Here is a 12,279-nt window from a genome sequence, read left to right as displayed (position 1 = left end):
AAGAAGCCTGCTCCCGCCGGGGAGGTAGATTTCCGGATAAATCCCCGGGCCAGATTCTCCTCAATATATTCAGACATGGACCGGGTCTCAGCAGCGGACAAAGGGTAAATACGCCCACGGGGAGGAGTAGCGCCGGGCATCAGGTCAATTGGGCAGTCGTATGGTCTATGAGGGGGTAATGTCTCTGCTTCTCTTTTATTAAAGACGTCCGCAAAAGACCAATAGGGAACCGGTAGGCCGGGTAGATTGGCTGGGGTAGGAGAAGGACGAGCAGGATGAACGGGAACTAAACAAGTCTTATGGCAGTCCTGTCCCCAGCGAAGAACTTCTCCGGTCTGCCAATCAAGCACGGGTGCATGTCTCTGAAGCCAAGGTAGGCCTAGCAAGAGGGCGTGAGAGAGTCCAGGCAGAACATGGAAGAAGATGCTCTCAGAGTGCAGCATTCCCACCTGCAGAGTTATGGATTCGGTGATGAGTTGGATGGGATGTGGTAAGAGGCCCCCATCCACGGCGGCGACAGATAAGGGTACAGCCAGAGGTTTGGTGGGAATGCGGTATTTCTCTACCAGGGACTGAGAAATGAGATTTCCGGCAGCTCCAGAGTCAAGTTGAGCCAGTTCAAAATAACGGTTCTCCCCGCAGATGATAGAGACCAACAGCATTAGAGATGGAGAGGCTTTATTTCTGTCTAGGGCGACCTCTCTGAGCGATCCAAGACACAGGCGTTTCCCGAACTCTCCGGGCAAGAACGGATCCGGTGCTCCTTACTGCCACAGTAGAAGCAGCTCCCCTCGGCACGGCGTAATTCTTGACGGGTCTTGACCATCTTGGTCTGGTCGACCTGCATAGGCTCGGGTGAGTGCGCCGGGGGAGTAACGGAGGAAGTGACGGGTCTCTGGAAGGTAGGGGCAAGGCGTGGAAACCTCCTCTCACGGGTGGCCTCTTTGGTGCGCTCCTGGAACCGGATGTCAATCCGGGTGGCAAGTGTAATTAAGTCGTCGAGAGTGGTAGGAATGTCCCGACCGGCAAGTTCATCTTTAATACGGCCGGACAGACCCTCCCAGAAGACGGACACCAGGGCGTCGTTATCCCAGGCAAGCTCCGAAGCAAGGGTACGGAACCGTATGGCATATTGGCCCACGGTGAGACTTCCTTGGCGGAGGCGTAGCAGAGATGAGGCGGATGAGGTCTTCCGTCCTGGTTCGTCGAAGACCTTCCGGAAAGCCTTGAGAAAGGCTGGCAGGTTGGACACCAGGGGGTCTCCTCTCTCCCATAGAGGATTTAGCCAAGCCAGCGCCTCCCCTGTGAAATGGGACATGATGAAGGCTACTTTGGCTCGGTCGGTGGAAAACTGGTGTGCCAACAGTTCGAAGTGCAGAGTGCACAGGTTAATGAAGCCCCGTGCCTGACCGGGATCTCCGCCAAAACGAGGCGGGGCGGAGAGGCGGGGACCGGGAAGAGATGCCATGGTATTGATGGGCAGCGACGCTGCCGGGGTAGGAGTCGTGCGACTGGAAGCAGGTCCCGCAGGTGGCTCAGGATGGACTCCTGTTGGGACCTCTGACGGGAAAGTTCATGACATAGGACCGAGAGCGAGGGAGCTTGGGTGCCACCGGGTTCCATGGCCCGAGCAAACTGTAACGGGTCTGGGAGGTGGAACCTCTGAGCAACAATGCAAAGGGGCAGTCCTTGTAAGGAAGCGGGTGGCTCCCAGGGAAGGCGGGCAGGTAGTCACGGCAAGTGACAGGGACAGTCTCTGGGTAGAAGGGCAGGAGGTCACGGCAAGTGACAGGGACAGTCTCTTGACAGGCGGATGGTCACGGCAAGTGACAGCAGGGTAAGAGTCTCTAGACGGGCAGGTGGTCACGGCCAGTGACAGCAGGGAAAGAGTCTCTAGACGGGCAGGTGGTCACGGCAAGTGACAGCAGGGAAAGAGTCTCTAGATAGGCTAGCAGTCAGGTAGCAGGTGAGTGTAATGCACACGCACGGGCTGAGCGGCGTGTGCGTGTGATTCCACTGGACCGTGCCGGAGAGTGAATGCCTGGAGGGGCGTAACTAGGTATTCACCCGATCCGACCAGGGTCGCACGACGGCATACGAGGCCAGTGCACCAAGGAGGAACCGAGCAGAGGGACCAGGTGCTACTCCAGGACAGACCCCGGACACGGCTGCTGACCCACACAGGGGAATACAGGAACAGGCTGGTTAGGCTAGCGCACAGACTGGTGGGTATAGGCAGGCACGACTGGTATGCAGGCAGGCGGGTATGCAGGCAGAGGGGTACAGGCAAGCACAGCTAGAGTGCAGACAGGGAGGCACTAGCAGGTAGGAACACTGGCGGGATAGGACCCAGTACACACTGGGACTCAGGAACAATACAGGCAGAGGGGTACAGGCAAGCACAGCTAGAGTGCAGACAGGGAGGCACTAGCAGGTAGGAACACAGGCGGGATAGGACCCAGTACACACTGGGACTCAGGAACAGAACCACAGATGTGGCGGACAAACACAGCAGAGTGAGGCCGCCCAGAGAGGTGAGCGAGAACAGGGCAGGACAAGACCGCCTGGAGCGGTGAGCAAGAGTAGAGCAGGACAAGGCCGCCAGGAGCGGTGAGCAAAGGGTCAGAGCTGAGCGAGACTGCCGGAGCAGTGAGCAAGAGTAAAGCAGGACAAGGCCGCCAGGAGCGGTGAGCAAAGGGTCAGAGCTGAGCGAGACTGCCGGAGCAGTGAGCAAGAGTAAAGCAGGACGAGACCGCCCGGAGCGGTGAGCAAGAGTGGAGCAAGACTGCCGGAGCAGTGAGCAAAAGGATAAGAGCGGAGCGAGACTGCCAGAGCAGTGAGCAAAAGGGTCAGAGCGGAGCAAGGCTGCCGGAGCAGCGAGCAAAGGAGTCAGAGCAGGCTAGAACCGCCGGAGCGGTGAGCAAAGGAGTCAGAGCAGGCTAGAACCGCCGGAGCGGTGAGCAAAGGAGTCAGAGCAGGCTAGAACCGCTGGAGCGGTGAGCAAAGGAGTCAGAGCAGGCTAGAACTGCCGGAGCAGTGAGCAAAGGAGTCAGAGCAGGCTAGAACCGCCGGAGCGGTAAGCAAAGGAGTCAGAGCAGGCTAGAACCGCCGGAGCAGTGAGCAAAGGAGTCAGAGCAGGCTATAACCGCCGGAGCGGTGAGCAAAGGAGTCAGAGCAGGCAAGGCTGAGCAGGGGGGACAGGGCTCTGTTCACACGGAATAGACAGGAAGGGAAAGGCAGAGCCAGATACCCACAGGGTACTTGCAGTGAAGTAGCGAGTGGACCACAAACTCACAAACGGGAGTACAGAGACAACAAGCAGGAGTTAGGTACGAGTTCAGACTCTCCAGAAAAAGGAAGGGAACGGACATAGAGGCAAAACAGGTAAAGGATAGGAGAGAGTTCAGACTGGAACTGAGTGTACGGAGGAGACCGACACTGCAGCGGAATACAGGAGCGGGTCTGGGAATACGGCCCCCAGAGAGGCAGGACGAACAGGCAAGGAGCGTGTTCAGACAGGACAGACAAGATACAGGAGCGGGTCTAGGTAATCAGCCCCTAGAAGGCAGGAGGAACAGGCTAGGAGCGTGTTCAGACAGGCCTGGAAATGCAGCCTCCAGGATAGGCAGACAAGAGAACACAGAACGGGACCTGGCACTTTCAGAGTGCAAGCACACACTGAATGAAACACTATGCTCAGGCAGGGATTGATTGGAGCAGCTGAGCTATATACCAGGTGACAGACAGCAATAGGCTGAGGACGCACAAGGGGTGTGACCCACAGCAGGTACAAAAAGCAGGAAGTGATCGGGCGCCGCCCTTAAGCAGCAGAAACAGACACAAACAGACAGCATGGAGGGAAGCCAGAGAGACATTCTGGACAGGAGATCAAGTGCGCGCTCTTGCACAGTGGGAGATGGACCACTATGCAAGGACGCCGCCAGGTATGTTACAGTGAGTGCTCCCAGGTGAGCGGGCAAGAGTCTCTGGACAGGCAGGAGGTCACAGTAAGTGACGGCAGAGCCTCCAGGTAGGCTAGCAGGCAGGTAGCAGGTGAGCGCTCCCAGGTGAGCGGGCAAGAGTCTCTGGACAGGCAGGTGGTCACGGCAAGTGACGGCAGAGCCTCCAGGTAGGCTAGCAGGCAGGTAGCAGGTGAGCGCTCCTAGGTGAGCGGGCGTGCAGATCCATAGACAGACTGACAGGAGTTGGAAGGCAGACTGTCGGACCGCAGGAATGCAAGCAGATAGACAGGAATCAGGTAGGTATCAAGCAGAGATCTGGCAGGTAACTGGCAGGTATCTGGTAACGGGAACTGAGGGCTGAAGCAGAGTTGAAAGGCTTTGCAACAACATTGCTCGGGCACCTCCATTTTGGAGGAGGTGCTTTATATATGGTGAGGTCCTCCAGCCATTGGCCGGGGACTCCTTAGGACGGCGCGCGCGGCCCCTTTAAGAGAGGGGGAGCGCGCGCGCGCCCTAAGCACAGAGGCCGGGAAGCAGCGTGCGCTGCCAGCAGAGCGGGAGGAAGCCGCAGGGCACGGAGCGGAGAGGTGAGGGGAACGGCGTCCCTGCCTAGCAGGAGGCAGGGACGCCGACGCTACACAGACATTCATTATCTGCAACCTGCCCCTTGACCCCAAGGCTAAGGTACGAGGGCCGTGTCTCTGTCCTCTACAGGCCCACACAGGATCCACGCTCAGGGAGGGAGATCACAATACAAAGACCCAGAACCCAAATTTTTTTTTTTATTAAATATGAATTATTAAGTGCCACTAAAATGTGAGTCCTCCACTCTCACCTACTAAATGGTTCCCCTAACTCTTGGTTCCCCAGTCTCCCTGTAACCATGAGGGCAGCACCTGGTGCATTCTAGCCCCCTCTGGTGGAGAAATGTGGTGTTGGATGTAGAGGTGGAGTCCTGACCATCACACTGTTCTTACCTCAGAGGAGGAACACTACACTCCATTAAAGAAGTGCAGCATCCCTGTGGCGGTCAAACCCTCAGGGGCGCCACACCAGCACCTCCATCATTGCTCTCTCCCAGCCCCACATAATTGCTCTCTCCCAGCCCCCCACCATTGCTTTGTCCCAGCACCCCCATCATTGCTCGCTCCCAGCAACACGACATAGCTCTCTCCTTCCCCACTATCCCCATCATTGCTCTCCCCAGCCCTATCAGACCCATTATTGCTCTTCCCAGCCCCATCATTCCTCTCCCCAGCCCCATCAGCCCCATTATTGCTCTTCCCAGCCCCATCATTCATCTCCCCAGCCCCATCAGCCCCATTATTGCTCTCCCCAGCCCCATCATCCCATCATTCCTCTCCCCAGCCCCATCATCCCATCATTCCTCTCCCCAGCCCCATCAACTCCATTATTCCTCTCCCCAGCCCCATCAGCCCCATTATTGATCACCCCAGCCCCACCATCCCTTTATTGCTCTCCCCAGCCCCACCATCCCCATCATTGCTCTCCCCAGCCACATCATTCCTCTCCCCAGCCCCATCATTGCTCTCCCTAGCCCCACCATCCCATTATTCCTCTCCCCAGCCCCATCAACCCCATCATTCCTCTCCCCAGCCACATTATTGCTCTTCCCAGCCCCATTAGTCCCATTATTTCTATCCCAAGCTCCATCACTCATCTCCCCAGCCCCATCAGCCCCATGATTGCTCTCCCCAGCCCCATCAACCCCATTATTGCTCTCCCCAGCCCCATCAACCCCATTATTCCTCTCCCCAGCCCCATCAGCCCTCTCCCCAGCCCCAATATTTCTCTCCCCAGTCCTATCAGCCCCATTATTGCTCTTCCCAGCCCCATCATTCCTCACCCCAGCACCACCATCCCACCATTGCTTTCCCCCACCTCCCCTCCCCAGCATTTCAGTAAAAAAAAAACAAAAAAAAAACAACAACTTACCTCAGCTCGCTCCCCTGCAGCAGCATCCTCCTGGTTGCCGGCAGCTTTCTTCCTGACCCAGGAAGTTGCGCGCGCCTGGGTCAGGGAGGAAGAAGAGGACGAACCCTCCAGCGCCGCTGCTATTCTCCTCCTGACAGCAGCGGAGCTGCAGGGATCGCTCCCTGACCGCCGCGTGCAGGGAGCAGCTGCACCTTGCGGGCCCCTTGGTGCAGCTGCATGGTGGGGACCCGGCATTGCTGCACCGGCGGCGGTATGTCCACCCCTGGACTGCTATGGGGCCCCCCCCGGCTCACGGGCCCCATAGCAGTCGCGTGGTCTGCCGCCATTGGCGGTACGCCACTGGCATGAAGGTAGCATACGTCTTAGTAAAATATGCAGGGAAAATAAAGGATAAAGAAAAGATAAATTATTGTTTTAAAAAAAAACAAAGTAGTCATCTTTTAAGGTTTGTTGAATTCTTAGACATCTTTGGTGAGATTCAATACTGTCACCATTCCTATCCCCACTGAGATTATCATTCCTGGATCTCAATGACAAAGGTATAACAGCTATTGTGTGCGGCTACAATGCAGGGGTAAGAGGACTTTGGGCGCCTTTTAAAGAGAATTTGTCAGCAGTGTTTTGCTATATAATGTGAGATCAGCACGATGTAGGGGCAGAGACCCTGATTTTAGTGATGTCACTCACGGGGCTGTGTGTCGTTTTTATAAAAAAAGTGATTTATCAGCAGAAGATTATCACTAGAGAACTAGATGTCTCGGGCCATGTAGTCCTCCTGCTCTGTGTAACCCCGCGCCAACCACTGATTAACAGCTTTTTGACAATGTACAACACAGAATGCTGCCAATCATTTTTGTGGGCGGGATTGTGTGGCGCCCCTGAGGGTTCAGTCGCCACAGAGGTACTGCACCTCACCAAGAGGTGTGGTGTCTCCTTCTCTCAGGTAAGGAGGGAGTGCTGCCCGGAACCCCAAACACCTGCATCCAACACTACACTGCTCCAGGCCGGCTAGAAGGGCAAGACGCAATGTGTTTTCCTGCTGAGCCCTGACCCTGGCTGGAGTGGGGGGAATCCAGAGGTAGGCGGAACCAGTAGTGGGTGTGGGTGGAGGAAGTAGTTTAAGGGAGCACTATAGAGTGAGGTATAAAAAGGGAAGCCATCTTAGGGTGGCAGTGCAGTAGAGCACAGAGGAGAGTTCAGGAGAGCAGACAGGGAGCAGAGTCTCTTTAGGACTTCTGCTCCACAAGTGGGGCCCAGTCCTAGAGGCCCAGGTGGGGAGCAGAGGAGTAGGCTCCGTTCTAAGAAGGGATCCTAGGGGGTACGGCGAGTGCAGGAAGGCACCCATACGCCCCGCATCTGTCAGAAGACCGAGGGATCGTAGACCGCAAGAAGGGGACCGGCCCCTGATCCAGCTGTGTTACTCCAGGTCTCGGCTGGGAAAACCGGAGGCTTCTGACTTATATAGTCAGTTGCCGAAGCTGCATTCTAATCCCCGTGAGGGTCAAGCAGGTCCGGGAACTCCGACGCACAGGAGGGACTTCAGAGCACCTGAGCGGGATTGAGGGTGGGCAGCGCAGGGCAGGAGGGAGAAAGACCCAGCGTGAAGTCGGTCTAGCTAGGAACACAAGAAAGTGGGGTTCTGTCCAGTACTCCTAATCTGCCTGAGGAAGTGATGAACCCCTGCCTGGTGAACGCAGCGCGACGTGGGAGGCCGACAACTGTACAGTGCACCAGTGGAATTGTCATAAGAACTGTGAGTAAAGACTCGGATGCACCGCACTGCCTCCGTCCATTCTTTATTTGCACCATCTTTCCCTCACTGCACTACAACGCCCAGCGCAACTTTCACATCCTACACTGCCCTGGAGCTAGCTCTACCTGTGGAGAGCCACGCCGTCCCTGCTGCTGTAACACCAGCTCCAGAGGACTGCTCCGCAGCGGCGGCTTCCTTTAGCCGCATACCACAGGTGGCGTCACGAACATTATTTCAAAACCCCGTATAAATAGAAGCCCCCCCTTTTCACTGACCGCCCTGGGTCACGGACCGGGCCAGCCACCGTGATAACCCCCATACCGGCAACCAGAGGCCCGGTTGCCGAGTACCCCACGGCCCAGGGGGCGCGTCAGCTCTGGCGTCATGAACAGGATACGTGACCAACCCGTTATCGGCGGGTGAAGTGTGCCTAAAGAACTGTGTTATGTTGCTGAATGTGGCGCCTGCCCCAGAAGAATGGGCGCCATTATGTGCGTGATCAAAGACAACAGTATGGAACCTCCCATCGTGGGCCGGGTCCCAGAATGGCACCAAAAGCATACCCTGCCCCTTGCAAATGTGACTGTCCGCATAGATGTGTCCGTCAAGGCAGGGAGGCCGTCACAAGGAGTGACCGACAGCAAACAGCCATTGGACAGCCCCCAAAAGAGGAGAGGAGGAGGAGAGAAGGAGTGGAGACAGGGTGTGGTCTTAACCAGTCTAGACAGACTGCACCCGGCAGCCAGCATGGACGGACACCAAGACCAAGCCTCCTCCTCTGGCCAGCTAGAGTAGCAAGTGACACCCCTCACCCTGGAGGGGGAAGCTGGAAAATTGTCCCCGGAGGACGCGGAGTTCCTCCAAAGTGAAGTCTTGGAACAGAGCCGACAAGTGGAACAGGCTCAGCAGGCAGCGGTCACCAGATGGAGGAGCGAGCTGTTGGAAAAGATGACAGCACGGCGGAAAGCAGCACCGGAAGCCAGCAGCGGCACACCAGCCCCGGTGGAGCCCGCTGAATCCCAGGAGGCCGTGAGCAGCACAGGAGCAGGTAGGAAAGAATCCCCTGTCCCAGGCGCTGCAAGCGCCGACCTGCTCCTGGGCTTCCTTAATCAGCACTCCCCGTATTCCACCATGCCCTCTCTGGAGCAGCTGTTCGGCCCGGAACCTCCACCCCCGGGTGCTGAACTCGAGGGCCTTCCACATGGTGCCCTCCAGGAACCTCCACTCCCGGGCGCCGAAGTCAGGGGCCTACTACTCAACGCCCTCTCGGAGCCTCCACCTCTGGCACCCGAGTGGGTGTGCGGCGCGCCGGCCTTCGACTGGTCCGCCCAGATCGAGGACCAGCAGCCGTACCTGCTACTCCCGACACCAACGCCCCCGGGGGGACCTGATGGGCTTTCCGCGGGAGACCCAAGCCGAAGCCCTGCGGAGGAAGGAATTCTGAAGGCAGGAGCTCCAACAGTTAGAGAAGGAGCGGCGCACCCGGCGGGCGCGGTGTGAGCGTCTGGAGGCCCGGAAAAAGGCCGAGAAGGCTCAAGCCCGTCAAGCGGAGTCAGCCCACCCCAGCCCCCGCGAGGAGGGACTCGTGGTCAAGTTTGACCAGAAGGCTGGGTGGGGCTTTATCAGAGATCCCAACTTTTCGAGAGACATCTTCGTGAACCGGCGGGATGTTGAGCTGGAGCAGGGCCATCCCGACCGGAATCTATGCCCTGGTGATAGAGTCACCTACACACGTCACCACGGAGAGCGCTGTTGGTACGCCATGCAAGTGTATCGCGTCATCGAGGACACACCACTGCAGGACATACCGTATGACCCGGCTGGGTCCGGTAAAAACCAGCAGTACCCCAGGTGGGGACCCCACTACTAGGCCAGTAGTTGGGACTAAATGTAAATAGTCACCCGTTAGGGTGCAGTATTTGATAGTTGAGATAATGTTTTTCTTTTCCTAATAGTGTGAGTTTGCATAATTACTAGTGTTGAGCGAACATGCTCGACACTGCTCGGTACTCGCCCGAGCATCACGCTACTCGGGATGTTCGGCGAGCACCGAGCATTTCCGGGTTATTCGGGCAGGAGCTCGGGTCTCCGCCCTGCATGTTTGGCGCTCTTTACAGAGCCAATGAACATGCAGGGATTGCCGGCCAGTCACTGTAATGCCGCAGCCATGTTGGTTGTGGGCATTACATTGATTGGCTGGCCGCACAGCGTCACCTCGAGTATTTAAAAGCGGGCGCCGCCATCTTGGACACAGACGGCTGGGATCAGACAGTGTAGGGACAGCGCTGCTGATTTAGAGAGAGATATATATTGTGAAATAGTTAGTGTAGGGTCTGTAAAGGCTGCCAGATCAAACAAACAGTCCTTCTAGAGGACTAATATCCATCCCAGATATCAGGCAGGCAGGCAGGCTGTATAGGAGACGCAGTGGTTATACCAGCAAACGCTGCATTACAGTCCTGTGTGCTCCTGTTGCTGACATTGCTGGACTTAGCTCCAGGTCTCGGGGGCCAGGAAAAATCCTTTTTTTTTCATCTAAATCCTCTTTTTTTTTTTTCCTCCTTCACACTGTACAAATACCCAACTTATTAAGCTTTTGGTTCCCCCCCCCAAAAAAAAAAAAAAAAAGTGTGTCTGTGACAGTTCAGACACAAATATATTTTTTTAAAAGAGTCTGGTGTAGCCCAGAGAAATAGAAGTGTGGTTTTGCAGTTCCACGGTTCAAACCTCTGCATTGTCCACTTTTGGGCCATTTTTACCTAAAAAAAAAAAACTGTTTGAGTGTGTTGCTCAGTGTACAGCGGCAAGTATATCTGTTTAAAAAAGTCTGGTATACACCAGTAAATTATAACTGTGGTTTTGCCGTTCCACGGTGAAAAATCTCTATTATCCTGCTTTTGGCATTTTTTGCCGTAAAGAAAAACAATAATAGTGTCTCCTGATTGTTCAGACACAAATATATCTGTTTAAAAGAGTCTGGTATACACAAGTAAATTATAACTGTGGTTTTGCCATCCCACGGTAAAAAATCTCTATTATCCTGCTTTTGGCATTTTTTGGCGTAAATTTTTTTTTTAATAGTGTCTCCCTGATTGTTCAGACACAAATATATTTGTTGAAAATAGTCTGGTGTAGGCCAGAGAAATAGAAGTGTGGTTTTGCAGTTCCACGGTTCAAACCTCTGTATTATCCACTTTTGGGCCATTTTACCTAAAAAAAAATCAGTTTGAGTGTGTCGCTCACTGTTCAGCCACAAATATATCTATTTAAAATTGTCTGGTATACCCCAGTAAACAATAACTGTGATTTTGCCATTCCACGGTAAAAAATCTCTATTATTCAGCTTTTGGTATTTTTTCCGTAAAGAAAAACAGTAATAGTTTCTCCCTGATTGTTCAGATTGTTTAAAAGAGTCGGGTGTAGGCCAGAGAAATAGAACTGTGGTTTTCCTCTTCCACGGTTCTAATCTACTTTTTATTACCCTTTTTCCATTGATAGTGCGAGTGTAAGATATTTTACTTCCTTTACAATGGTCAAGGCGCGTGGCAAGGGCCGTGGAACTGGACGTTCTGGTGATGGTGCGTGCAGAGGACGGGGCCGTGTCCAAGGTGAAAATGTGCCACTACCAACAGCCACATCTTCTCGCTCCCACTTCTTGACCGAATTACTAGGGAAGCACAGAACAACACCAGTATTGAGAACTGATCAGTGTGAACAGGTTATTAATTGGATAGCAGATAATACTTCCAGTTACCTGGGCACCCCCACCTCCGGTCTGTCTTCCACACGGTCAAATCTTAGTAGCCGTGAGTCTCGACCGCATACTCCTCCTCACCCTGATGCTCCTTCCTCCCACCATGCCGACTGTCGTCAGACAGCAACTGATTCCACACTTGGACACTCTGAAGAGCTGTTCACTGGTCCATTTCCAGATTTGTGCCCCTCGCCTGCTCCGCTTGAAGTGGTGGAAGAGGAGATCCCATGTAGCGATGCCCAAATATTTGGACAGCCACGGCCACAGGAAGTCGACGCTGGCAATTTGTCACAAGAGGTGGACGATGACGAGACACAATTGCCAGGAAGTGAGGAGGAGGATCGTGGTGCGCAAGTGGAAGAGGAGGAGGTGGTGGATGATCTAGTAACTGACCCAACGTGGCAGGAGGACATGCAGAGCGAGGCCAGCAGCACACAGGGTGAGGGAGGCAGAGTACCCCAACAGGCAGGAAGAAGCAGGGTGGTGGCCGCACACAGAAGGCAGGCAACAGTTCCCCGTAACACCAACACGAGGAACATTGCCAGTACAACCTGTAGGTCTTCCAGAGTCTGGAATTTTTTTAAAGACTCTGTTGATAACCCCAAAAAGGCCATTTGTACCACCTGCCATGCCAGCATCAGCAGGGGTGACAAAACTACCAGCCTGACCACCACCAGCATGATCAGGCACATGGCAGCAAAGCACCTGACTTTGTGGGGTGAACCCCAGGGTCCACGACCAGTGTCAGCTGGTGTCACCACTGCTTCTTCCGCTATTGTGCGTGCAATAGAACCCCCTGTTGTGTGTGCAAGGCAATCCCCTGTCCATACTGCATGCAAAGATGCCCCCTCCTC

The sequence above is a fragment of the Phyllobates terribilis genome, unplaced genomic scaffold (genome assembly GCF_046119375.1).
Source record: "Phyllobates terribilis strain yellow unplaced genomic scaffold, ASM4611937v1 Scaffold_1__5_contigs__length_1240528914, whole genome shotgun sequence".
Taxonomy (NCBI): Eukaryota; Metazoa; Chordata; class Amphibia; order Anura; family Dendrobatidae; genus Phyllobates; species Phyllobates terribilis.
Note: the sequence above shows the minus strand (reverse complement) of the source record.